General features: G+C 41.1%; 17 non-coding genes across 17 annotated transcripts; all 17 read left to right on the forward strand.

The window, feature by feature from the left end:
* The first annotated feature begins 303 nt into the window (after window positions 1-303).
* On the forward strand, window positions 304-375 carry TRNAT-UGU (transfer RNA threonine (anticodon UGU)). Its single transcript has one exon. It is a non-coding gene; the product is annotated as a tRNA-Thr (tRNA).
* A 1,665-nt stretch (window positions 376-2,040) lies between these two features.
* Window positions 2,041-2,122, forward strand: TRNAS-GCU (transfer RNA serine (anticodon GCU)). Its single transcript has one exon. It is a non-coding gene; the product is annotated as a tRNA-Ser (tRNA).
* A 589-nt stretch (window positions 2,123-2,711) lies between these two features.
* Window positions 2,712-2,783, forward strand: TRNAT-UGU (transfer RNA threonine (anticodon UGU)). The gene has a single exon. It is a non-coding gene; the product is annotated as a tRNA-Thr (tRNA).
* Window positions 2,784-5,121: 2,338 nt separating this feature from the next.
* TRNAT-UGU (transfer RNA threonine (anticodon UGU)) lies at window positions 5,122-5,193 on the forward strand. The gene has a single exon. It is a non-coding gene; the product is annotated as a tRNA-Thr (tRNA).
* Window positions 5,194-6,861: 1,668 nt separating this feature from the next.
* Window positions 6,862-6,943, forward strand: TRNAS-GCU (transfer RNA serine (anticodon GCU)). The gene has a single exon. It is a non-coding gene; the product is annotated as a tRNA-Ser (tRNA).
* A 589-nt stretch (window positions 6,944-7,532) lies between these two features.
* Window positions 7,533-7,604, forward strand: TRNAT-UGU (transfer RNA threonine (anticodon UGU)). The gene has a single exon. It is a non-coding gene; the product is annotated as a tRNA-Thr (tRNA).
* Window positions 7,605-9,942: 2,338 nt separating this feature from the next.
* TRNAT-UGU (transfer RNA threonine (anticodon UGU)) lies at window positions 9,943-10,014 on the forward strand. The gene has a single exon. It is a non-coding gene; the product is annotated as a tRNA-Thr (tRNA).
* Window positions 10,015-11,693: 1,679 nt separating this feature from the next.
* TRNAS-GCU (transfer RNA serine (anticodon GCU)) lies at window positions 11,694-11,775 on the forward strand. The gene has a single exon. It is a non-coding gene; the product is annotated as a tRNA-Ser (tRNA).
* Window positions 11,776-12,364: 589 nt separating this feature from the next.
* TRNAT-UGU (transfer RNA threonine (anticodon UGU)) lies at window positions 12,365-12,436 on the forward strand. Its single transcript has one exon. It is a non-coding gene; the product is annotated as a tRNA-Thr (tRNA).
* Window positions 12,437-14,774: 2,338 nt separating this feature from the next.
* TRNAT-UGU (transfer RNA threonine (anticodon UGU)) lies at window positions 14,775-14,846 on the forward strand. Its single transcript has one exon. It is a non-coding gene; the product is annotated as a tRNA-Thr (tRNA).
* A 1,679-nt stretch (window positions 14,847-16,525) lies between these two features.
* On the forward strand, window positions 16,526-16,607 carry TRNAS-GCU (transfer RNA serine (anticodon GCU)). Its single transcript has one exon. It is a non-coding gene; the product is annotated as a tRNA-Ser (tRNA).
* Window positions 16,608-17,196: 589 nt separating this feature from the next.
* Window positions 17,197-17,268, forward strand: TRNAT-UGU (transfer RNA threonine (anticodon UGU)). The gene has a single exon. It is a non-coding gene; the product is annotated as a tRNA-Thr (tRNA).
* Window positions 17,269-19,606: 2,338 nt separating this feature from the next.
* TRNAT-UGU (transfer RNA threonine (anticodon UGU)) lies at window positions 19,607-19,678 on the forward strand. Its single transcript has one exon. It is a non-coding gene; the product is annotated as a tRNA-Thr (tRNA).
* Window positions 19,679-21,346: 1,668 nt separating this feature from the next.
* Window positions 21,347-21,428, forward strand: TRNAS-GCU (transfer RNA serine (anticodon GCU)). The gene has a single exon. It is a non-coding gene; the product is annotated as a tRNA-Ser (tRNA).
* A 589-nt stretch (window positions 21,429-22,017) lies between these two features.
* Window positions 22,018-22,089, forward strand: TRNAT-UGU (transfer RNA threonine (anticodon UGU)). The gene has a single exon. It is a non-coding gene; the product is annotated as a tRNA-Thr (tRNA).
* A 1,679-nt stretch (window positions 22,090-23,768) lies between these two features.
* Window positions 23,769-23,850, forward strand: TRNAS-GCU (transfer RNA serine (anticodon GCU)). Its single transcript has one exon. It is a non-coding gene; the product is annotated as a tRNA-Ser (tRNA).
* A 589-nt stretch (window positions 23,851-24,439) lies between these two features.
* Window positions 24,440-24,511, forward strand: TRNAT-UGU (transfer RNA threonine (anticodon UGU)). Its single transcript has one exon. It is a non-coding gene; the product is annotated as a tRNA-Thr (tRNA).
* Window positions 24,512-26,124: the final 1,613 nt, after the last annotated feature.

Consider the following 26,124-nt stretch of genomic DNA (forward strand, 5'->3'; position numbering starts at 1 on the left):
GTTAACATATGTCTGCCCCACAGAGACAGATCACTTCTAATAAGTGGGTTCTCTATATGTCACTGATTGCAGACATACTAACTAGAGCTATCGGTATGGTCTTGAATGCGAAAACTCTTATTTTCTCATATGAAAATGTAGTTTTTCATACTTCCAAAAAAAGTGCCTTAAGCATGGTCTTCAATGTGTGCGCGCACGTGGACATTCATATGCAACTACGTTTCCATACAGAGTCTCAAAATCATAGATATATTCATACCTCAGTAAGAATACATGTTGCAATTTACATCCTGCGTGCAGACTGGCCTTGTAGCTCAGTGGCAGAGCACTGGTCTTGTAAACCAGGGGTCATGAGTTCAAGCCTCATCAGGGCCTTTTTACATGAGTCTTTCTGTATGTTGTTTTCAAGTCATTCTTCCCTGGAGTCACACCTTGCTTTAGGATTGCTTATTGCCAAGCTTCCCTTTCCTGCTTTCATATTATCAAGAAAATATCATGAAGATCATTGAATTATAAATTATTGCCTCACCCCTTCCGATCGCCTGACGAACGCCTGACAAACGCCATTCTCACCCTGCCGGGCAAAGCCAAATAAGCCATGCATATTTACAGTTCCTTTGAAAGGCAGAGCGAGGACTAGGACCTCTGTTCCGACTGAATCTGCATCCACAGAAAGGATGTTATAAGGCCCTACAAATTTCACCAAGGAGATGTGAAAGTCTTCCCCCATAAAATACTTTTTTTCCCAGATACCCCGGCTCTTAGGCAAATGAGGTTACTCCTCAAAACCCCACCCCCACTCACCATAAATATCCTTCTCTCCTGCTGTCCATTCAAATGATACAAGGTATCTTGTACATAGAGAGAAAGGGAGAATAGGCAGACTTGCTTCAAAGATTTGGTGACCTTGGATGGGTGGGTTGAATGAAGAAGTGAACCTGGTTTCTGGCAAAGGAGTATCGAGATGAAGATGAGGAAAAGTGAACATGGACCACATTCATAGGTTAGAGAAATACATTTAATAGGTTGAATGGTTTTGAAAAGTGAACTTCGAGCAGTAATTGTTGGTTTTTAAACTGCAAAGAAATTAAAAATGAATGTGGGATTGGAGGCACACTCTGAGCAGAAAAGCACCATAAGCTGCTATGGTGCAACTCAAGATGGTGAATAGAACCTTTAATATGATGATGCTCTTCTTTTGCTAGTTTTTTCGAGTCACCTTTTATTGTAAGTAGCTGATACAGCATTTTTTGCAGCTCTTCAGTTTATGGTTATCATGTGAGAACACTGTTTTCATCATATTTATTATTCTACAAATGTATTTTTAAATGCACTGATGTGGTGTTTGCATGAAATGCAAGATGGCACATCATGGAATGTTTAAACTGAGCATCGCGGAGGATATGTGATATTTGGCACCCAGAGGAGTAGGACACGTAGATCCTATAAGAAGTAAAGACTCTCTCAAGGGCCGTCCATACTCTGAGTTTAAAGTTTACTTTTTGTGAAATGGTTTATGAAAAACAACACGGCTGCTACAGGTGAGGCTCGAACTCACAACCTCGGCATGGCTCAGTGCAAGTACTGCTGTATAAGTACCGCGCGCTAACCGATTGCGCCACTGGAGCTCTCTCTTTTCACATCTCCCCAGGTGAGCCATCTACAGCTGACCAAGTAGATGACAGACACTGCTCCATCATTCACTGTGCAAGATCGACTCACATGCTAGCATGTTATCATGACTATTAAAAATACAGTCCAAACGGAATAGATTCTATAATTGTCCTATAACATATGCTCTGTCTATTCAAAACCCCATAGAATTATATCTTGACAGTTCTGACAAAGTCTAGGGGAATCTTATGAATATTTGTAATTAGCACATAGTAAGAATTTCCCAAAAATGAAATGTAGGTCCCTGATTGGGGGAAGACGTGGAATGTGAGATCTTGCCTCAGCTGTTTTTTTCTTTTTTAGGTACAGTATATTGACACTTCAGTACCTTTTGTGAAGCAAGGTTTCAGATGGGGCTGTAGGGCAGACGAGGTGGCCGAGTGGTTAAGGCGATGGACTGCTAATCCATTGTGCTCTGCACGCGTGGGTTCGAATCCCACCTTCGTCGGAAAGCCTTCAGAGTCTCTTTTGATGGCCAGCATTTCTTGTAGTATAATTACACTCTCTTTCAAGACAGAGCCAGGATCCGCTAGATGGGATCATCTGACTGTTCCATTTTAACAAATATGTCAAATAAAGTGAAGTATTTTGTGCGTAATAGAAATTAGATCTTTCATGGAGTTTCCAGAGGATTGCCTTTCACTCACTCCTGGCTTATTAACCAGTTTGGATAAATAGATTGATAAGAAAGCAGCTCTTACTCCTAAAGTTTAGGCCGTCTCAAATGAATGACTGTTAACATATGTCTGCCCCACAGAGACAGATCACTTCTAATAAGTGGGTTCTCTATATGTCACTGATTGCAGACATACTATCTAGAGCTATCGGTATGGTCTTGAATGCGAAAACTCTTATTTTCTCATATGAAAATGTAGTTTTTCATACTTCCAAAAAAAGTGCCTTAAGCATGGTCTTCAATGTGTGCGCGCACGTGGACATTCATATGCAACTACGTTTCCATACAGAGTCTCAAAATCATAGATATATTCATACCTCAGTAAGAATACATGTTGCAATTTACATCCTGTGTGCAGACTGGCCTTGTAGCTCAGTGGCAGAGCACTGGTCTTGTAAACCAGGGGTCATGAGTTCAAGCCTCATCAGGGCCTTTTTACATGAGTCTTTCTGTATGTTGTTTTCAAGTCATTCTTCCCTGGAGTCACACCTTGCTTTAGGATTGCTTATTGCCAAGCTTCCCTTTCCTGCTTTCATATTATCAAGAAAATATCATGAAGATCATTGAATTATACATTATTGCCTCACCCCTTCCGATCGCCTGACGAACGCCTGACAAACGCCATTCTCACCCTGCCGGGCAAAGCCAAATAAGCCATGCATATTTACAGTTCCTTTGAAAGGCAGAGCGAGGACTAGGACCTCTGTTCCGACTGAATCTGCATCCACAGAAAGGATGTTATAAGGCCCTACAAATTTCACCAAGGAGATGTGAAAGTCTTCCCCCATAAAATACTTTTTTTCCCAGATACCCCGGCTCTTAGGCAAATGAGGTTACTCCTCAAAACCCCACCCCCACTCACCATAAATATCCTTCTCTCCTGCTGTCCATTCAAATGATACAAGGTATCTTGTACATAGAGAGAAAGGGAGAATAGGCAGACTTGCTTCAAAGATTTGGTGACTTTGGATGGGTGGGTTGAATGAAGAAGTGAACCTGGTTTCTGGGAAAGGAGTATCGAGATGAAGATGAGGAAAAGTGAACATGGACCACATTCATAGGTTAGAGAAATACATTTAATAGGTTGAATGGTTTTGAAAAGTGAACTTCGAGCAGTAATTGTTGGTTTTTAAACTGCAAAGAAATTAAAAATGAATGTGGGATTGGAGGCACACTCTGAGCAGAAAAGCACCATAAGCTGCTATGGTGCAACTCAAGATGGTGAATAGAACCTTTAATATGATGATGCTCTTCTTTTGCTAGTTTTTTCGAGTCACCTTTTATTGTAAGTAGCTGATACAGCATTTTTTGCAGCTCTTCAGTTTATGGTTATCATGTGAGAACACTGTTTTCATCATATTTATTATTCTACAAATGTATTTTTAAATGCACTGATGTGGTGTTTGCATGAAATGCAAGATGGCACATCATGGAATGTTTAAACTGAGCATCGCGGAGGATATGTGATATTTGGCACCCAGAGGAGTAGGACACGTAGATCCTATAAGAAGTAAAGACTCTCTAGCAAGGGCCGTCCATACTCTGAGTTTAAACTTTACTTTTTGTGAAATGGTTTATGAAAATCAACACGGCTGCTACAGGTGAGGCTCGAACTCACAACCTCGGCATGGCTCAGTGCAAGTACTGCTGTATAAGTACCGCGCGCTAACCGATTGCGCCACTGGAGCTCTCTCTTTTCACATCTCCCCAGGTGAGCCATCTACAGCTGACCAAGTAGATGACAGACACTGCTCCATCATTCACTGTGCAAGATCGACTCACATGCTAGCATGTTATCATGACTATTAAAAATACAGTCCAAACGGAATAGATTCTATAATTGTCCTATAACATATGCTCTGTCTATTCAAAACCCCATAGAATTATATCTTGACAGTTCTGACAAAGTCTAGGGGAATCGTATGAATATTTGTAATTAGCACATAGTAAGAATTTCCCAAAAATGAAATGTAGGTCCCTGATTGGGGGAAGACGTGGAATGTGAGATCTTGCCTCAGCTGTTTTTTTCTTTTTTAGGTACAGTATATTGACACTTCAGTACCTTTTGTGAAGCAAGGTTTCAGATGGGGCTGTAGGGCAGACGAGGTGGCCGAGTGGTTAAGGCGATGGACTGCTAATCCATTGTGCTCTGCACGCGTGGGTTCAAATCCCACCTTTGTCGGAAAGCCATCAGAGTCTCTTTTGATGGCCAGCATTTCTTGTAGTATAATTACACTCTCTTTCAAGACAGAGCCAGGATCCGCTAGATGGGATCATCTGACTGTTCCATTTTAACAAATATGTCAAATAAAGTGAAGTATTTTGTGCGTAATAGAAATTAGATCTTTCATGGAGTTTCCAGAGGATTGCCTTTCACTCACTCCTGGCTTATTAACCAGTTTGGATAAATAGATTGATAAGAAAGCAGCTCTTACTCCTAAAGTTTAGGCCGTCTCAAATGAATGACTGTTAACATATGTCTGCCCCACAGAGACAGATCACTTCTAATAAGTGGGTTCTCTATATGTCACTGATTGCAGACATACTAACTAGAGCTATCGGTATGGTCTTGAATGCGAAAACTCTTATTTTCTCATATGAAAATGTAGTTTTTCATACTTCCAAAAAAAGTGCCTTAAGCATGGTCTTCAATGTGTGCGCGCACGTGGACATTCATATGCAACTACGTTTCCATACAGAGTCTCAAAATCATAGATATATTCATACCTCAGTAAGAATACATGTTGCAATTTACATCCTGCGTGCAGACTGGCCTTGTAGCTCAGTGGCAGAGCACTGGTCTTGTAAACCAGGGGTCATGAGTTCAAGCCTCATCAGGGCCTTTTTACATGAGTCTTTCTGTATGTTGTTTTCAAGTCATTCTTCCCTGGAGTCACACCTTGCTTTAGGATTGCTTATTGCCAAGCTTCCCTTTCCTGCTTTCATATTATCAAGAAAATATCATGAAAATCATTGAATTATAAATTATTGCCTCACCCCTTCCGATCGCCTGACAAACGCCATTCTCACCCTGCCGGGCAAGCCCTGCCGGGCAAAGCCAAATAAGCCATGCATATTTACAGTTCCTTTGAAAGGCAGAGCGAGGACTAGGACCTCTGTTCCGACTGAATCTGCATCCACAGAAAGGATGTTATAAGGCCCTACAAATTTCACCAAGGAGATGTGAAAGTCTTCCCCCATAAAATACTTTTTTTCCCAGATACCCCGGCTCTTAGGCAAATGAGGTTACTCCTCAAAACCCCACCCCCACTCACCATAAATATCCTTCTCTCCTGCTGTCCATTCAAATGATACAAGGTATCTTGTACATAGAGAGAAAGGGAGAATAGGCAGACTTGCTTCAAAGATTTGGTGACCTTGGATGGGTGGGTTGAATGAAGAAGTGAACCTGGTTTCTGGCAAAGGAGTATCGAGATGAAGATGAGGAAAAGTGAACATGGACCACATTCATAGGTTAGAGAAATACATTTAATAGGTTGAATGGTTTTGAAAAGTGAACTTCGAGCAGTAATTGTTGTTTTTTAAACTGCAAAGAAATTAAAAATGAATGTGGGATTGGAGGCACACTCTGAGCAGAAAAGCACCATAAGCTGCTATGGTGCAACTCAAGATGGTGAATAGAACCTTTAATATGATGATGCTCTTCTTTTGCTAGTTTTTTCGAGTCACCTTTTATTGTAAGTAGCTGATACAGCATTTTTTGCAGCTCTTCAGTTTATGGTTATCATGTGAGAACACTGTTTTCATCATATTTATTATTCTACAAATGTATTTTTAAATGCACTGATGTGGTGTTTGCATGAAATGCAAGATGGCACATCATGGAATGTTTAAACTGAGCATCGCGGAGGATATGTGATATTTGGCACCCAGAGGAGTAGGACACGTAGATCCTATAAGAAGTAAAGACTCTCTCAAGGGCCGTCCATACTCTGAGTTTAAACTTTACTTTTTGTGAAATGGTTTATGAAAATCAACACGGCTGCTACAGGTGAGGCTCGAACTCACAACCTCGGCATGGCTCAGTGCAAGTACTGCTGTATAAGTACCGCGCGCTAACCGATTGCGCCACTGGAGCTCTCTCTTTTCACATCTCCCCAGGTGAGCCATCTACAGCTGACCAAGTAGATGACAGACACTGCTCCATCATTCACTGTGCAAGATCGACTCACATGCTAGCATGTTATCATGACTATTAAAAATACAGTCCAAACGGAATAGATTCTATAATTGTCCTATAACATATGCTCTGTCTATTCAAAACCCCATAGAATTATATCTTGACAGTTCTGACAAAGTCTAGGGGAATCTTATGAATATTTGTAATTAGCACATAGTAAGAATTTCCCAAAAATGAAATGTAGGTCCCTGATTGGGGGAAGACGTGGAATGTGAGATCTTGCCTCAGCTGTTTTTTTCTTTTTTAGGTACAGTATATTGACACTTCAGTACCTTTTGTGAAGCAAGGTTTCAGATGGGGCTGTAGGGCAGACGAGGTGGCCGAGTGGTTAAGGCGATGGACTGCTAATCCATTGTGCTCTGCACGCGTGGGTTCGAATCCCACCTTCGTCGGAAAGCCATCAGAGTCTCTTTTGATGGCCAGCATTTCTTGTAGTATAATTACACTCTCTTTCAAGACAGAGCCAGGATCCGCTAGATGGGATCATCTGACTGTTCCATTTTAACAAATATGTCAAATAAAGTGAAGTATTTTGTGCGTAATAGAAATTAGATCTTTCATGGAGTTTCCAGAGGATTGCCTTTCACTCACTCCTGGCTTATTACCCAGTTTGGATAAATAGATTGATAAGAAAGCAGCTCTTACTCCTAAAGTTTAGGCCGTCTCAAATGAATGACTGTTAACATATGTCTGCCCCACAGAGACAGATCACTTCTAATAAGTGGGTTCTCTATATGTCACTGATTGCAGACATACTAACTAGAGCTATCGGTATGGTCTTGAATGCGAAAACTCCTATTTTCTCATATGAAAATGTAGTTTTTCATACTTCCAAAAAAAGTGCCTTAAGCATGGTCTTCAATGTGTGCGCGCACGTGGACATTCATATGCAACTACATTTCCATACAGAGTCTCAAAATCATAGATATATTCATACCTCAGTAAGAATACATGTTGCAATTTACATCCTGCGTGCAGACTGGCCTTGTAGCTCAGTGGCAGAGCACTGGTCTTGTAAACCAGGGGTCATGAGTTCAAGCCTCATCAGGGCCTTTTTACATGAGTCTTTCTGTATGTTGTTTTCAAGTCATTCTTCCCTGGAGTCACACCTTGCTTTAGGATTGCTTATTGCCAAGCTTCCCTTTCCTGCTTTCATATTATCAAGAAAATATCATGAAGATCATTGAATTATAAATTATTGCCTTACCCCTTCCGATCGCCTGACGAACGCCTGACAAACGCCATTCTCACCCTGCCGGGCAAAGCCAAATAAGCCATGCATATTTACAGTTCCTTTGAAAGGCAGAGCGAGGACTAGGACCTCTGTTCCGACTGAATCTGCATCCACAGAAAGGATGTTATAAGGCCCTACAAATTTCACCAAGGAGATGTGAAAGTCTTCCCCCATAAAATACTTTTTTTCCCAGATACCCCGGCTCTTAGGCAAATGAGGTTACTCCTCAAAACCCCACCCCCACTCACCATAAATATCCTTCTCTCCTGCTGTCCATTCAAATGATACAAGGTATCTTGTACATAGAGAGAAAGGGAGAATAGGCAGACTTGCTTCAAAGATTTGGTGACCTTGGATGGGTGGGTTGAATGAAGAAGTGAACCTGGTTTCTGGCAAAGGAGTATCGAGATGAAGATGAGGAAAAGTGAACATGGACCACATTCATAGGTTAGAGAAATACATTTAATAGGTTGAATGGTTTTGAAAAGTGAACTTCGAGCAGTAATTGTTGTTTTTTAAACTGCAAAGAAATTAAAAATGAATGTGGGATTGGAGGCACACTCTGAGCAGAAAAGCACCATAAGCTGCTATGGTGCAACTCAAGATGGTGAATAGAACCTTTAATATGATGATGCTCTTCTTTTGCTAGTTTTTTCGAGTCACCTTTTATTGTAAGTAGCTGATACAGCATTTTTTGCAGCTCTTCAGTTTATGGTTATCATGTGAGAACACTGTTTTCATCATATTTATTATTCTACAAATGTATTTTTAAATGCACTGATGTGGTGTTTGCATGAAATGCAAGATGGCACATCATGGAATGTTTAAACTGAGCATCGCGGAGGATATGTGATATTTGGCACCCTGAGGAGTAGGACACGTAGATCCTATAAGAAGTAAAGACTCTCTAGCAAGGGCCGTCCATACTCTGAGTTTAAACTTTACTTTTTGTGAAATGGTTTATGAAAATCAACACGGCTGCTACAGGTGAGGCTCGAACTCACAGCCTCGGCATGGCTCAGTGCAAGTACTGCTGTATAAGTACCGCGCGCTAACCGATTGCGCCACTGGAGCTCTCTCTTTTCACATCTCCCCAGGTGAGCCATCTACAGCTGACCAAGTAGATGACAGACACTGCTCCATCATTCACTGTGCAAGATCGACTCACATGCTAGCATGTTATCATGACTATTAAAAATACAGTCCAAACGGAATAGATTCTATAATTGTCCTATAACATATGCTCTGTCTATTCAAAACCCCATAGAATTATATCTTGACAGTTCTGACAAAGTCTAGGGGAATCTTATGAATATTTGTAATTAGCACATAGTAAGAATTTCCCAAAAATGAAATGTAGGTCCCTGATTGGGGGAAGACGTGGAATGTGAGATCTTGCCTCAGCTGTTTTTTTCTTTTTTAGGTACAGTATATTGACACTTCAGTACCTTTTGTGAAGCAAGGTTTCAGATGGGGCAGTAGGGCAGACGAGGTGGCCGAGTGGTTAAGTCGATGGACTGCTAATCCATTGTGCTCTGCACGCGTGGGTTCGAATCCCACCTTCATCGGAAAGCCATCAGAGTCTCTTTTGATGGCCAGCATTTCTTGTAGTATAATTACACTCTCTTTCAAGACAGAGCCAGGATCCGCTAGATGGGATCATCTGACTGTTCCATTTTAACAAATATGTCAAATAAAGTGAAGTATTTTGTGCGTAATAGAAATTAGATCTTTCATGGAGTTTCCAGAGGATTGCCTTTCACTCACTCCTGGCTTATTACCCAGTTTGGATAAATAGATTGATAAGAAAGCAGCTCTTACTCCTAAAGTTTAGGCCGTCTCAAATGAATGACTGTTAACATATGTCTGCCCCACAGAGACAGATCACTTCTAATAAGTGGGTTCTCTATATGTCACTGATTGCAGACATACTAACTAGAGCTATCGGTATGGTCTTGAATGCGAAAACTCTTATTTTCTCATATGAAAATGTAGTTTTTCATACTTCCAAAAAAAGTGCCTTAAGCATGGTCTTCAATGTGTGCGCGCACGTGGACATTCATATGCAACTACGTTTCCATACAGAGTCTCAAAATCATAGATATATTCATACCTCAGTAAGAATACATGTTGCAATTTACATCCTGCGTGCAGACTGGCCTTGTAGCTCAGTGGCAGAGCACTGGTCTTGTAAACCAGGGGTCATGAGTTCAAGCCTCATCAGGGCCTTTTTACATGAGTCTTTCTGTATGTTGTTTTCAAGTCATTCTTCCCTGGAGTCACACCTTGCTTTAGGATTGCTTATTGCCAAGCTTCCCTTTCCTGCTTTCATATTATCAAGAAAATATCATGAAGATCATTGAATTATAAATTATTGCCTCACCCCTTCCGATCGCCTGACGAACGCCTGACGAACGCCATTCTCACCCTGCCGGGCAAGCCCTGCCGGGCAAAGCCAAATAAGCCATGCATATTTACAGTTCCTTTGAAAGGCAGAGCGAGGACTAGGACCTCTGTTCCGACTGAATCTGCATCCACAGAAAGGATGTTATAAGGCGCTACAAATTTCACCAAGGAGATGTGAAAGTCTTCCCCCATAAAATACTTTTTTTCCCAGATACCCCGGCTCTTAGGCAAATGAGGTTACTCCTCAAAACCCCACCCCCACTCACCATAAATATCCTTCTCTCCTGCTGTCCATTCAAATGATACAAGGTATCTTGTACATAGAGAGAAAGGGAGAATAGGCAGACTTGCTTCAAAGATTTGGTGACCTTGGATGGGTGGGTTGAATGAAGAAGTGAACCTGGTTTCTGGCAAAGGAGTATCGAGATGAAGATGAGGAAAAGTGAACATGGACCACATTCATAGGTTAGAGAAATACATTTAATAGGTTGAATGGTTTTGAAAAGTGAACTTCGAGCAGTAATTGTTGTTTTTTAAACTGCAAAGAAATTAAAAATGAATGTGGGATTGGAGGCACACTCTGAGCAGAAAAGCACCATAAGCTGCTATGGTGCAACTCAAGATGGTGAATAGAACCTTTAATATGATGATGCTCTTCTTTTGCTAGTTTTTTCGAGTCACCTTTTATTGTAAGTAGCTGATACAGCATTTTTTGCAGCTCTTCAGTTTATGGTTATCATGTGAGAACACTGTTTTCATCATATTTATTATTCTACAAATGTATTTTTAAATGCACTGATGTGGTGTTTGCATGAAATGCAAGATGGCACATCATGGAATGTTTAAACTGAGCATCGCGGAGGATATGTGATATTTGGCACCCAGAGGAGTAGGACACGTAGATCCTATAAGAAGTAAAGACTCTCTCAAGGGCCGTCCATACTCTGAGTTTAAACTTTACTTTTTGTGAAATGGTTTATGAAAATCAACACGGCTGCTACAGGTGAGGCTCGAACTCACAACCTCGGCATGGCTCAGTGCAAGTACTGCTGTATAAGTACCGCGCGCTTACCGATTGCGCCACTGGAGCTCTCTCTTTTCACATCTCCCCAGGTGAGCCATCTACAGCTGACCAAGTAGATGACAGACACTGCTCCATCATTCACTGTGCAAGATCGACTCACATGCTAGCATGTTATCATGACTATTAAAAATACAGTCCAAACGGAATAGATTCTATAATTGTCCTATAACATATGCTCTGTCTATTCAAAACCCCATAGAATTATATCTTGACAGTTCTGACAAAGTCTAGGGGAATCTTATGAATATTTGTAATTAGCACATAGTAAGAATTTCCCAAAAATTAAATGTAGGTCCCTGATTGGGGGAAGACGTGGAATGTGAGATCTTGCCTCAGCTGTTTTTTTCTTTTTTAGGTACAGTATATTGACACTTCAGTACCTTTTGTGAAGCAAGGTTTCAGATGGGGCTGTAGGGCAGACGAGGTGGCCGAGTGGTTAAGGCGATGGACTGCTAATCCATTGTGCTCTGCACGCGTGGGTTCGAATCCCACCTTCGTCGGAAAGCCATCAGAGTCTCTTTTGATGGCCAGCATTTCTTGTAGTATAATTACACTCTCTTTCAAGACAGAGCCAGGATCCGCTAGATGGGATCATCTGACTGTTCCATTTTAACAAATATGTCAAATAAAGTGAAGTATTTTGTGCGTAATAGAAATTAGATCTTTCATGGAGTTTCCAGAGGATTGCCTTTCACTCACTCCTGGCTTATTACCCAGTTTGGATAAATAGATTGATAAGAAAGCAGCTCTTACTCCTAAAGTTTAGGCCGTCTCAAATGAATGACTGTTAACATATGTCTGCCCCACAGAGACAGATCACTTCTAATAAGTGGGTTCTCTATATGTCACTGATTGCAGACATACTAACTAGAGCTATCGGTATGGTCTTGAATGCGAAAACTCTTATTTCCTCATATGAAAATGTAGTTTTTCATACTTCCAAAAAAAGTGCCTTAAGCATGGTCTTCAATGTGTGCGCGCACGTGGACATTCATATGCAACTACGTTTCCATACAGAGTCTCAAAATCATAGATATATTCATACCTCAGTAAGAATACATGTTGCAATTTACATCCTGTGTGCAGACTGGCCTTGTAGCTCAGTGGCAGAGCACTGGTCTTGTAAACCAGGGGTCATGAGTTCAAGCCTCATCAGGGCCTTTTTACATGAGTCTTTCTGTATGTTGTTTTCAAGTCATTCTTCCCTGGAGTCACACCTTGCTTTAGGATTGCTTATTGCCAAGCTTCCCTTTCCTGCTTTCATATTATCAAGAAAATATCATGAAGATCATTGAATTATAAATTATTGCCTTACCCCTTCCGATCGCCTGACGAACGCCTGACAAACGCCATTCTCACCCTGCCGGGCAAAGCCAAATAAGCCATGCATATTTACAGTTCCTTTGAAAGGCAGAGCGAGGACTAGGACCTCTGTTCCGACTGAATCTGCATCCACAGAAAGGATGTTATAAGGCCCTACAAATTTCACCAAGGAGATGTGAAAGTCTTCCCCCATAAAATACTTTTTTTCCCAGATACCCCGGCTCTTAGGCAAATGAGGTTACTCCTCAAAACCCCACCCCCACTCACCATAAATATCCTTCTCTCCTGCTGTCCATTCAAATGATACAAGGTATCTTGTACATAGAGAGAAAGGGAGAATAGGCAGACTTGCTTCAAAGATTTGGTGACCTTGGATGGGTGGGTTGAATGAAGAAGTGAACCTGGTTTCTGGCAAAGGAGTATCGAGATGAAGATGAGGAAAAGTGAACATGGACCACATTCATAGGTTAGAGAAATACATTTAATAGGTTGAATGGTTTTGAAAAGTGAACTTCGAGCAGTAATTGTTGTTTTTTAAACTGCAAAGAAATTAAAAATGAATGTGGGATTGGAGGCACACTCTGAGCAGAAAAGCACCATAAGCTGCTATGGTGCAACTCAAGATGGTGAATAGAACCTTTAATATGATGATGCTCTTCTTTTGCTAGTTTTTTCGAGTCACCTTTTATTGTAAGTAGCTGATACAGCATTTTTTGCAGCTCTTCAGTTTATGGTTATCATGTGAGAACACTGTTTTCATCATATTTATTATTCTACAAATGTATTTTTAAATGCACTGATGTGGTGTTTGCATGAAATGCAAGATGGCACATCATGGAATGTTTAAACTGAGCATCGCGGAGGATATGTGATATTTGGCACCCTGAGGAGTAGGACACGTAGATCCTATAAGAAGTAAAGACTCTCTAGCAAGGGCCGTCCATACTCTGAGTTTAAACTTTACTCTTTGTGAAATGGTTTATGAAAATCAACACGGCTGCTACAGGTGAGGCTCGAACTCACAGCCTCGGCATGGCTCAGTGCAAGTACTGCTGTATAAGTACCGCGCGCTAACCGATTGCGCCACTGGAGCTCTCTCTTTTCACATCTCCCCAGATGAGCCATCTACAGCTGACCAAGTAGATGACAGACACTGCTCCATCATTCACTGTGCAAGATCGACTCACATGCTAGCATGTTATCATGACTATTAAAAATACAGTCCAAACGGAATAGATTCTATAATTGTCCTATAACATATGCTCTGTCTATTCAAAACCCCATAGAATTATATCTTGACAGTTCTGACAAAGTCTAGGGGAATCTTATGAATATTTGTAATTAGCACATAGTAAGAATTTCCCAAAAATGAAATGTAGGTCCCTGATTGGGGGAAGACGTGGAATGTGAGATCTTGCCTCAGCTGTTTTTTTCTTTTTTAGGTACAGTATATTGACACTTCAGTACCTTTTGTGAAGCAAGGTTTCAGATGGGGCTGTAGGGCAGACGAGGTGGCCGAGTGGTTAAGTCGATGGACTGCTAATCCATTGTGCTCTGCACGCGTGGGTTCGAATCCCACCTTCATCGGAAAGCCATCAGAGTCTCTTTTGATGGCCAGCATTTCTTGTAGTATAATTACACTCTCTTTCAAGACAGAGCCAGGATCCGCTAGATGGGATCATCTGACTGTTCCATTTTAACAAATATGTCAAATAAAGTGAAGTATTTTGTGCGTAATAGAAATTAGATCTTTCATGGAGTTTCCAGAGGATTGCCTTTCACTCACTCCTGGCTTATGAACCAGTTTGGATAAATAGATTGATAAGAAAGCAGCTCTTACTCCTAAAGTTTAGGCCGTCTCAAATGAATGACTGTTAACATATGTCTGCCCCACAGAGACAGATCACTTCTAATAAGTGGGTTCTCTATATGTCACTGATTGCAGACATACTAACTAGAGCTATCGGTATGGTCTTGAATGCGAAAACTCTTATTTTCTCATATGAAAATGTAGTTTTTCATACTTCCAAAAAAAGTGCCTTAAGCATGGTCTTCAATGTGTGCGCGCACGTGGACATTCATATGCAACTACGTTTCCATACAGAGTCTCAAAATCATAGATATATTCATACCTCAGTAAGAATACATGTTGCAATTTACATCCTGTGTGCAGACTGGCCTTGTAGCTCAGTGGCAGAGCACTGGTCTTGTAAACCAGGGGTCATGAGTTCAAGCCTCATCAGGGCCTTTTTACATGAGTCTTTCTGTATGTTGTTTTCAAGTCATTCTTCCCTGGAGTCACACCTTGCTTTAGGATTGCTTATTGCCAAGCTTCCCTTTCCTGCTTTCATATTATCAAGAAAATATCATGAAGATCATTGAATTATAAATTATTGCCTCACCCCTTCCGATCGCCTGACGAACGCCTGACAAACGCCATTCTCACCCTGCCGGGCAAGCCCTGCCGGGCAAAGCCAAATAAGCCATGCATATTTACAGTTCCTTTGAAAGGCAGAGCGAGGACTAGGACCTCTGTTCCGACTGAATCTGCATCCACAGAAAGGATGTTATAAGGCCCTACAAATTTCACCAAGGAGATGTGAAAGTCTTCCCCCATAAAATACTTTTTTTCCCAGATACCCCGGCTCTTAGGCAAATGAGGTTACTCCTCAAAACCCCACCCCCACTCACCATAAATATCCTTCTCTCCTGCTGTCCATTCAAATGATACAAGGTATCTTGTACATAGAGAGAAAGGGAGAATAGGCAGACTTGCTTCAAAGATTTGGTGACCTTGGATGGGTGGGTTGAATGAAGAAGTGAACCTGGTTTCTGGCAAAGGAGTATCGAGATGAAGATGAGGAAAAGTGAACATGGACCACATTCATAGGTTAGAGAAATACATTTAATAGGTTGAATGGTTTTGAAAAGTGAACTTCGAGCAGTAATTGTTGGTTTTTAAACTGCAAAGAAATTAAAAATGAATGTGGGATTGGAGGCACACTCTGAGCAGAAAAGCACCATAAGCTGCTATGGTGCAACTCAAGATGGTGAATAGAACCTTTAATATGATGATGCTCTTCTTTTGCTAGTTTTTTCGAGTCACCTTTTATTGTAAGTAGCTGATACAGCATTTTTTGCAGCTCTTCAGTTTATGGTTATCATGTGAGAACACTGTTTTCATCATATTTATTATTCTACAAATGTATTTTTAAATGCACTGATGTGGTGTTTGCATGAAATGCAAGATGGCACATCATGGAATGTTTAAACTGAGCATCGCGGAGGATATGTGATATTTGGCACCCAGAGGAGTAGGACACGTAGATCCTATAAGAAGTAAAGACTCTCTCAAGGGCCGTCCATACTCTGAGTTTAAAGTTTACTTTTTGTGAAATGGTTTATGAAAAACAACACGGCTGCTACAGGTGAGGCTCGAACTCACAACCTCGGCATGGCTCAGTGCAAGTACTGCTGTATAAGTACCGCGCGCTAACCGATTGCGCCACTGGAGCTCTCTCTTTTCACATCTCCCCAGGTGAGCCATCTACAGCTGACCAAGTAGTTGACAGACACTGCTCCATCATTCACTGTGCAAGATCGACTCACATGCTAGCATGTTATCATGACTATTAAAAATACAGTCCAAACGGAATAGATTCTATAATTGTCCTATAACATATGCTCTGTCTATTCAAAACCCCATAGATGAATATCTTGACAGTTCTGACAAAGTCTAGGGGAATCTTATGAATATTTGTAATTAGCACATAGTAAGAATTTCCCAAAAATGAAATGTAGGTCCCTGATTGGGGGAAGACGTGGAATGTGAGATCTTGCCTCAGCTGTTTTTTTCTTTTTTAGGTACAGTATATTGACACTTCAGTACCTTTTGTGAAGCAAGGTTTCAGATGGGGCTGTAGGGCAGACGAGGTGGCCGAGTGGTTAAGGCGATGGACTGCTAATCCATTGTGCTCTGCACGCGTGGGTTCGAATCCCACCTTCGTCGGAAAGCCATCAGAGTCTCTTTTGATGGCCAGCATTTCTTGTAGTATAATTACACTCTCTTTCAAGACAGAGCCAGGATCCGCTAGATGGGATCATCTGACTGTTCCATTTTAACAAATATGTCAAATAAAGTGAAGTATTTTGTGCGTAATAGAAATTAGATCTTTCATGGAGTTTCCAGAGGATTGCCTTTCACTCACTCCTGGCTTATTAACCAGTTTGGATAAATAGATTGATAAGAAAGCAGCTCTTACTCCTAAAGTTTAGGCCGTCTCAAATGAATGACTGTTAACATATGTCTGCCCCACAGAGACAGATCACTTCTAATAAGTGGGTTCTCTATATGTCACTGATTGCAGACATACTATCTAGAGCTATCGGTATGGTCTTGAATGCGAAAACTCTTATTTTCTCATATGAAAATGTAGTTTTTCATACTTCCAAAAAAAGTGCCTTAAGCATGGTCTTCAATGTGTGCGCGCACGTGGACATTCATATGCAACTACGTTTCCATACAGAGTCTCAAAATCATAGATATATTCATACCTCAGTAAGAATACATGTTGCAATTTACATCCTGTGTGCAGACTGGCCTTGTAGCTCAGTGGCAGAGCACTGGTCTTGTAAACCAGGGGTCATGAGTTCAAGCCTCATCAGGGCCTTTTTACATGAGTCTTTCTGTATGTTGTTTTCAAGTCATTCTTCCCTGGAGTCACACCTTGCTTTAGGATTGCTTATTGCCAAGCTTCCCTTTCCTGCTTTCATATTATCAAGAAAATATCATGAAGATCATTGAATTATACATTATTGCCTCACCCCTTCCGATCGCCTGACGAACGCCTGACAAACGCCATTCTCACCCTGCCGGGCAAAGCCAAATAAGCCATGCATATTTACAGTTCCTTTGAAAGGCAGAGCGAGGACTAGGACCTCTGTTCCGACTGAATCTGCATCCACAGAAAGGATGTTATAAGGCCCTACAAATTTCACCAAGGAGATGTGAAAGTCTTCCCCCATAAAATACTTTTTTTCCCAGATACCCCGGCTCTTAGGCAAATGAGGTTACTCCTCAAAACCCCACCCCCACTCACCATAAATATCCTTCTCTCCTGCTGTCCATTCAAATGATACAAGGTATCTTGTACATAGAGAGAAAGGGAGAATAGGCAGACTTGCTTCAAAGATTTGGTGACTTTGGATGGGTGGGTTGAATGAAGAAGTGAACCTGGTTTCTGGGAAAGGAGTATCGAGATGAAGATGAGGAAAAGTGAACATGGACCACATTCATAGGTTAGAGAAATACATTTAATAGGTTGAATGGTTTTGAAAAGTGAACTTCGAGCAGTAATTGTTGGTTTTTAAACTGCAAAGAAATTAAAAATGAATGTGGGATTGGAGGCACACTCTGAGCAGAAAAGCACCATAAGCTGCTATGGTGCAACTCAAGATGGTGAATAGAACCTTTAATATGATGATGCTCTTCTTTTGCTAGTTTTTTCGAGTCACCTTTTATTGTAAGTAGCTGATACAGCATTTTTTGCAGCTCTTCAGTTTATGGTTATCATGTGAGAACACTGTTTTCATCATATTTATTATTCTACAAATGTATTTTTAAATGCACTGATGTGGTGTTTGCATGAAATGCAAGATGGCACATCATGGAATGTTTAAACTGAGCATCGCGGAGGATATGTGATATTTGGCACCCAGAGGAGTAGGACACGTAGATCCTATAAGAAGTAAAGACTCTCTAGCAAGGGCCGTCCATACTCTGAGTTTAAACTTTACTTTTTGTGAAATGGTTTATGAAAATCAACACGGCTGCTACAGGTGAGGCTCGAACTCACAACCTCGGCATGGCTCAGTGCAAGTACTGCTGTATAAGTACCGCGCGCTAACCGATTGCGCCACTGGAGCTCTCTCTTTTCACATCTCCCCAGGTGAGCCATCTACAGCTGACCAAGTAGATGACAGACACTGCTCCATCATTCACTGTGCAAGATCGACTCACATGCTAGCATGTTATCATGACTATTAAAAATACAGTCCAAACGGAATAGATTCTATAATTGTCCTATAACATATGCTCTGTCTATTCAAAACCCCATAGAATTATATCTTGACAGTTCTGACAAAGTCTAGGGGAATCGTATGAATATTTGTAATTAGCACATAGTAAGAATTTCCCAAAAATGAAATGTAGGTCCCTGATTGGGGGAAGACGTGGAATGTGAGATCTTGCCTCAGCTGTTTTTTTCTTTTTTAGGTACAGTATATTGACACTTCAGTACCTTTTGTGAAGCAAGGTTTCAGATGGGGCTGTAGGGCAGACGAGGTGGCCGAGTGGTTAAGGCGATGGACTGCTAATCCATTGTGCTCTGCACGCGTGGGTTCAAATCCCACCTTTGTCGGAAAGCCATCAGAGTCTCTTTTGATGGCCAGCATTTCTTGTAGTATAATTACACTCTCTTTCAAGACAGAGCCAGGATCCGCTAGATGGGATCATCTGACTGTTCCATTTTAACAAATATGTCAAATAAAGTGAAGTATTTTGTGCGTAATAGAAATTAGATCTTTCATGGAGTTTCCAGAGGATTGCCTTTCACTCACTCCTGGCTTATTAACCAGTTTGGATAAATAGATTGATAAGAAAGCAGCTCTTACTCCTAAAGTTTAGGCCGTCTCAAATGAATGACTGTTAACATATGTCTGCCCCACAGAGACAGATCACTTCTAATAAGTGGGTTCTCTATATGTCACTGATTGCAGACATACTAACTAGAGCTATCGGTATGGTCTTGAATGCGAAAACTCTTATTTTCTCATATGAAAATGTAGTTTTTCATACTTCCAAAAAAAGTGCCTTAAGCATGGTCTTCAATGTGTGCGCGCACGTGGACATTCATATGCAACTACGTTTCCATACAGAGTCTCAAAATCATAGATATATTCATACCTCAGTAAGAATACATGTTGCAATTTACATCCTGCGTGCAGACTGGCCTTGTAGCTCAGTGGCAGAGCACTGGTCTTGTAAACCAGGGGTCATGAGTTCAAGCCTCATCAGGGCCTTTTTACATGAGTCTTTCTGTATGTTGTTTTCAAGTCATTCTTCCCTGGAGTCACACCTTGCTTTAGGATTGCTTATTGCCAAGCTTCCCTTTCCTGCTTTCATATTATCAAGAAAATATCATGAAAATCATTGAATTATAAATTATTGCCTCACCCCTTCCGATCGCCTGACAAACGCCATTCTCACCCTGCCGGGCAAGCCCTGCCGGGCAAAGCCAAATAAGCCATGCATATTTACAGTTCCTTTGAAAGGCAGAGCGAGGACTAGGACCTCTGTTCCGACTGAATCTGCATCCACAGAAAGGATGTTATAAGGCCCTACAAATTTCACCAAGGAGATGTGAAAGTCTTCCCCCATAAAATACTTTTTTTCCCAGATACCCCGGCTCTTAGGCAAATGAGGTTACTCCTCAAAACCCCACCCCCACTCACCATAAATATCCTTCTCTCCTGCTGTCCATTCAAATGATACAAGGTATCTTGTACATAGAGAGAAAGGGAGAATAGGCAGACTTGCTTCAAAGATTTGGTGACTTTGGATGGGTGGGATGAATGAAGAAGTGAACCTGGTTTCTGGGAAAGGAGTATCGAGATGAAGATGAGGAAAAGTGAACATGGACCACATTCATAGGTTAGAGAAATACATTTAATAGGTTGAATGGTTTTGAAAAGTGAACTTCGAGCAGTAATTGTTGTTTTTTAAACTGCAAAGAAATTAAAAATGAATGTGGGATTGGAGGCACACTCTGAGCAGAAAAGCACCATAAGCTGCTATGGTGCAACTCAAGATGGTGAATAGAACCTTTAATATGATGATGCTCTTCTTTTGCTAGTTTTTTCGAGTCACCTTTTATTGTAAGTAGCTGATACAGCATTTTTTGCAGCTCTTCAGTTTATGGTTATCATGTGAGAACACTGTTTTCATCATATTTATTATTCTACAAATGTATTTTTAAATGCACTGATGTGGTGTTTGCATGAAATGCAAGATGGCACATCATGGAATGTTTAAACTGAGCATCGCGGAGGATATGTGATATTTGGCACCCAGAGGAGTAGGACACGTAGATCCTATAAGAAGTAAAGACTCTCTCAAGGGCCGTCCATACTCTGAGTTTAAACTTTACTTTTTGTGAAATGGTTTATGAAAATCAACACGGCTGCTACAGGTGAGGCTCGAACTCACAACCTCGGCATGGCTCAGTGCAAGTACTGCTGTATAAGTACCGCGCGCTAACCGATTGCGCCACTGGAGCTCTCTCTTTTCACATCTCCCCAGGTGAGCCATCTACAGCTGACCAAGTAGATGACAGACACTGCTCCATCATTCACTGTGCAAGATCGACTCACATGCTAGCATGTTATCATGACTATTAAAAATACAGTCCAAACGGAATAGATTCTATAATTGTCCTATAACATATGCTCTGTCTATTCAAAACCCCATAGAATTATATCTTGACAGTTCTGACAAAGTCTAGGGGAATCTTATGAATATTTGTAATTAGCACATAGTAAGAATTTCCCAAAAATGAAATGTAGGTCCCTGATTGGGGGAAGACGTGGAATGTGAGATCTTGCCTCAGCTGTTTTTTTCTTTTTTAGGTACAGTATATTGACACTTCAGTACCTTTTGTGAAGCAAGGTTTCAGATGGGGCTGTAGGGCAGACGAGGTGGCCGAGTGGTTAAGGCGATGGACTGCTAATCCATTGTGCTCTGCACGCGTGGGTTCGAATCCCACCTTCGTCGGAAAGCCATCAGAGTCTCTTTTGATGGCCAGCATTTCTTGTAGTATAATTACACTCTCTTTCAAGACAGAGCCAGGATCCGCTAGATGGGATCATCTGACTGTTCCATTTTAACAAATATGTCAAATAAAGTGAAGTATTTTGTGCGTAATAGAAATTAGATCTTTCATGGAGTTTCCAGAGGATTGCCTTTCACTCACTCCTGGCTTATTACCCAGTTTGGATAAATAGATTGATAAGAAAGCAGCTCTTACTCCTAAAGTTTAGGCCGTCTCAAATGAATGACTGTTAACATATGTCTGCCCCACAGAGACAGATCACTTCTAATAAGTGGGTTCTCTATATGTCACTGATTGCAGACATACTAACTAGAGCTATCGGTATGGTCTTGAATGCGAAAACTCTTATTTTCTCATATGAAAATGTAGTTTTTCATACTTCCAAAAAAAGTGCCTTAAGCATGGTCTTCAATGTGTGCGCGCACGTGGACATTCATATGCAACTACGTTTCCATACAGAGTCTCAAAATCATAGATATATTCATACCTCAGTAAGAATACATGTTGCAATTTACATCCTGCGTGCAGACTGGCCTTGTAGCTCAGTGGCAGAGCACTGGTCTTGTAAACCAGGGGTCATGAGTTCAAGCCTCATCAGGGCCTTTTTACATGAGTCTTTCTGTATGTTGTTTTCAAGTCATTCTTCCCTGGAGTCACACCTTGCTTTAGGATTGCTTATTGCCAAGCTTCCCTTTCCTGCTTTCATATTATCAAGAAAATATCATGAAGATCATTGAATTATAAATTATTGCCTCACCCCTTCCGATCGCCTGACGAACGCCTGACGAACGCCATTCTCACCCTGCCGGGCAAGCCCTGCCGGGCAAAGCCAAATAAGCCATGCATATTTACAGTTCCTTTGAAAGGCAGAGCGAGGACTAGGACCTCTGTTCCGACTGAATCTGCATCCACAGAAAGGATGTTATAAGGCGCTACAAATTTCACCAAGGAGATGTGAAAGTCTTCCCCCATAAAATACTTTTTTTCCCAGATACCCCGGCTCTTAGGCAAATGAGGTTACTCCTCAAAACCCCACCCCCACTCACCATAAATATCCTTCTCTCCTGCTGTCCATTCAAATGATACAAGGTATCTTGTACATAGAGAGAAAGGGAGAATAGGCAGACTTGCTTCAAAGATTTGGTGACCTTGGATGGGTGGGTTGAATGAAGAAGTGAACCTGGTTTCTGGCAAAGGAGTATCGAGATGAAGATGAGGAAAAGTGAACATGGACCACATTCATAGGTTAGAGAAATACATTTAATAGGTTGAATGGTTTTGAAAAGTGAACTTCGAGCAGTAATTGTTGTTTTTTAAACTGCAAAGAAATTAAAAATGAATGTGGGATTGGAGGCACACTCTGAGCAGAAAAGCACCATAAGCTGCTATGGTGCAACTCAAGATGGTGAATAGAACCTTTAATATGATGATGCTCTTCTTTTGCTAGTTTTTTCGAGTCACCTTTTATTGTAAGTAGCTGATACAGCATTTTTTGCAGCTCTTCAGTTTATGGTTATCATGTGAGAACACTGTTTTCATCATATTTATTATTCTACAAATGTATTTTTAAATGCACTGATGTGGTGTTTGCATGAAATGCAAGATGGCACATCATGGAATGTTTAAACTGAGCATCGCGGAGGATATGTGATATTTGGCACCCAGAGGAGTAGGACACGTAGATCCTATAGGAAGTAAAGACTCTCTCAAGGGCCGTCCATACTCTGAGTTTAAACTTTACTTTTTGTGAAATGGTTTATGAAAATCAACACGGCTGCTACAGGTGAGGCTCGAACTCACAACCTCGGCATGGCTCAGTGCAAGTACTGCTGTATGAGTACCGCGCGCTTACCGATTGCGCCACTGGAGCTCTCTCTTTTCACATCTCCCCAGGTGAGCCATCTACAGCTGACCAAGTAGATGACAGACACTGCTCCATCATTCACTGTGCAAGATCGACTCACATGCTAGCATGTTATCATGACTATTAAAAATACAGTCCAAACGGAATAGATTCTATAATTGTCCTATAACATATGCTCTGTCTATTCAAAACCCCATAGAATTATATCTTGACAGTTCTGACAAAGTCTAGGGGAATCTTATGAATATTTGTAATTAGCACATAGTAAGAATTTCCCAAAAATGAAATGTAGGTCCCTGATTGGGGGAAGACGTGGAATGTGAGATCTTGCCTCAGCTGTTTTTTTCTTTTTTAGGTACAGTATATTGACACTTCAGTACCTTTTGTGAAGCAAGGTTTCAGATGGGGCTGTAGGGCAGACGAGGTGGCCGAGTGGTTAAGGCGATGGACTGCTAATCCATTGTGCTCTGCACGCGTGGGTTCGAATCCCACCTTCGTCGGAAAGCCATCAGAGTCTCTTTTGATGGCCAGCATTTCTTGTAGTATAATTACACTCTCTTTCAAGACAGAGCCAGGATCCGCTAGATGGGATCATCTGACTGTTCCATTTTAACAAATATGTCAAATAAAGTGAAGTATTTTGTGCGTAATAGAAATTAGATCTTTCATGGAGTTTCCAGAGGATTGCCTTTCACTCACTCCTGGCTTATTACCCAGTTTGGATAAATAGATTGATAAGAAAGCAGCTCTTACTCCTAAAGTTTAGGCCGTCTCAAATGAATGACTGTTAACATATGTCTGCCCCACAGAGACAGATCACTTCTAATAAGTGGGTTCTCTATATGTCACTGATTGCAGACATACTAACTAGAGCTATCGGTATGGTCTTGAATGCGAAAACTCTTATTTTCTCATATGAAAATGTAGTTTTTCATACTTCCAAAAAAAGTGCCTTAAGCATGGTCTTCAATGTGTGCGCGCACGTGGACATTCATATGCAACTACGTTTCCATACAGAGTCTCAAAATCATAGATATATTCATACCTCAGTAAGAATACATGTTGCAATTTACATCCTGCGTGCAGACTGGCCTTGTAGCTCAGTGGCAGAGCACTGGTCTTGTAAACCAGGGGTCATGAGTTCAAGCCTCATCAGGGCCTTTTTACATGAGTCTTTCTGTATGTTGTTTTCAAGTCATTCTTCCCTGGAGTCACACCTTGCTTTAGGATTGCTTATTGCCAAGCTTCCCTTTCCTGCTTTCATATTATCAAGAAAATATCATGAAGATCATTGAATTATAAATTATTGCCTTACCCCTTCCGATCGCCTGACGAACGCCTGACAAACGCCATTCTCACCCTGCCGGGCAAAGCCAAATAAGCCATGCATATTTACAGTTCCTTTGAAAGGCAGAGCGAGGACTAGGACCTCTGTTCCGACTGAATCTGCATCCACAGAAAGGATGTTATAAGGCCCTACAAATTTCACCAAGGAGATGTGAAAGTCTTCCCCCATAAAATACTTTTTTTCCCAGATACCCCGGCTCTTAGGCAAATGAGGTTACTCCTCAAAACCCCACCCCCACTCACCATAAATATCCTTCTCTCCTGCTGTCCATTCAAATGATACAAGGTATCTTGTACATAGAGAGAAAGGGAGAATAGGCAGACTTGCTTCAAAGATTTGGTGACCTTGGATGGGTGGGTTGAATGAAGAAGTGAACCTGGTTTCTGGCAAAGGAGTATCGAGATGAAGATGAGGAAAAGTGAACATGGACCACATTCATAGGTTAGAGAAATACATTTAATAGGTTGAATGGTTTTGAAAAGTGAACTTCGAGCAGTAATTGTTGTTTTTTAAACTGCAAAGAAATTAAAAATGAATGTGGGATTGGAGGCACACTCTGAGCAGAAAAGCACCATAAGCTGCTATGGTGCAACTCAAGATGGTGAATAGAACCTTTAATATGATGATGCTCTTCTTTTGCTAGTTTTTTCGAGTCACCTTTTATTGTAAGTAGCTGATACAGCATTTTTTGCAGCTCTTCAGTTTATGGTTATCATGTGAGAACACTGTTTTCATCATATTTATTATTCTACAAATGTATTTTTAAATGCACTGATGTGGTGTTTGCATGAAATGCAAGATGGCACATCATGGAATGTTTAAACTGAGCATCGCGGAGGATATGTGATATTTGGCACCCTGAGGAGTAGGACACGTAGATCCTATAAGAAGTAAAGACTCTCTAGCAAGGGCCGTCCATACTCTGAGTTTAAACTTTACTTTTTGTGAAATGGTTTATGAAAATCAACACGGCTGCTACAGGTGAGGCTCGAACTCACAGCCTCGGCATGGCTCAGTGCAAGTACTGCTGTATAAGTACCACTCGCTAACCGATTGCGCCACTGGAGCTCTCTCTTTTCACATCTCCCCAGGTGAGCCATCTACAGCTGACCAAGTAGATGACAGACACTGCTCCATCATTCACTGTGCAAGATCGACTCACATGCTAGCATGTTATCATGACTATTAAAAATACAGTCCAAACGGAATAGATTCTATAATTGTCCTATAACATATGCTCTGTCTATTCAAAACCCCATAGAATTATATCTTGACAGTTCTGACAAAGTCTAGGGGAATCTTATGAATATTTGTAATTAGCACATAGTAAGAATTTCCCAAAAATGAAATGTAGGTCCCTGATTGGGGGAAGACGTGGAATGTGAGATCTTGCCTCAGCTGTTTTTTTCTTTTTTAGGTACAGTAT

The sequence above is a fragment of the Triturus cristatus genome, chromosome 12 (genome assembly GCF_964204655.1).
Source record: "Triturus cristatus chromosome 12, aTriCri1.1, whole genome shotgun sequence".
NCBI lineage: Eukaryota > Metazoa > Chordata > Amphibia > Caudata > Salamandridae > Triturus > Triturus cristatus.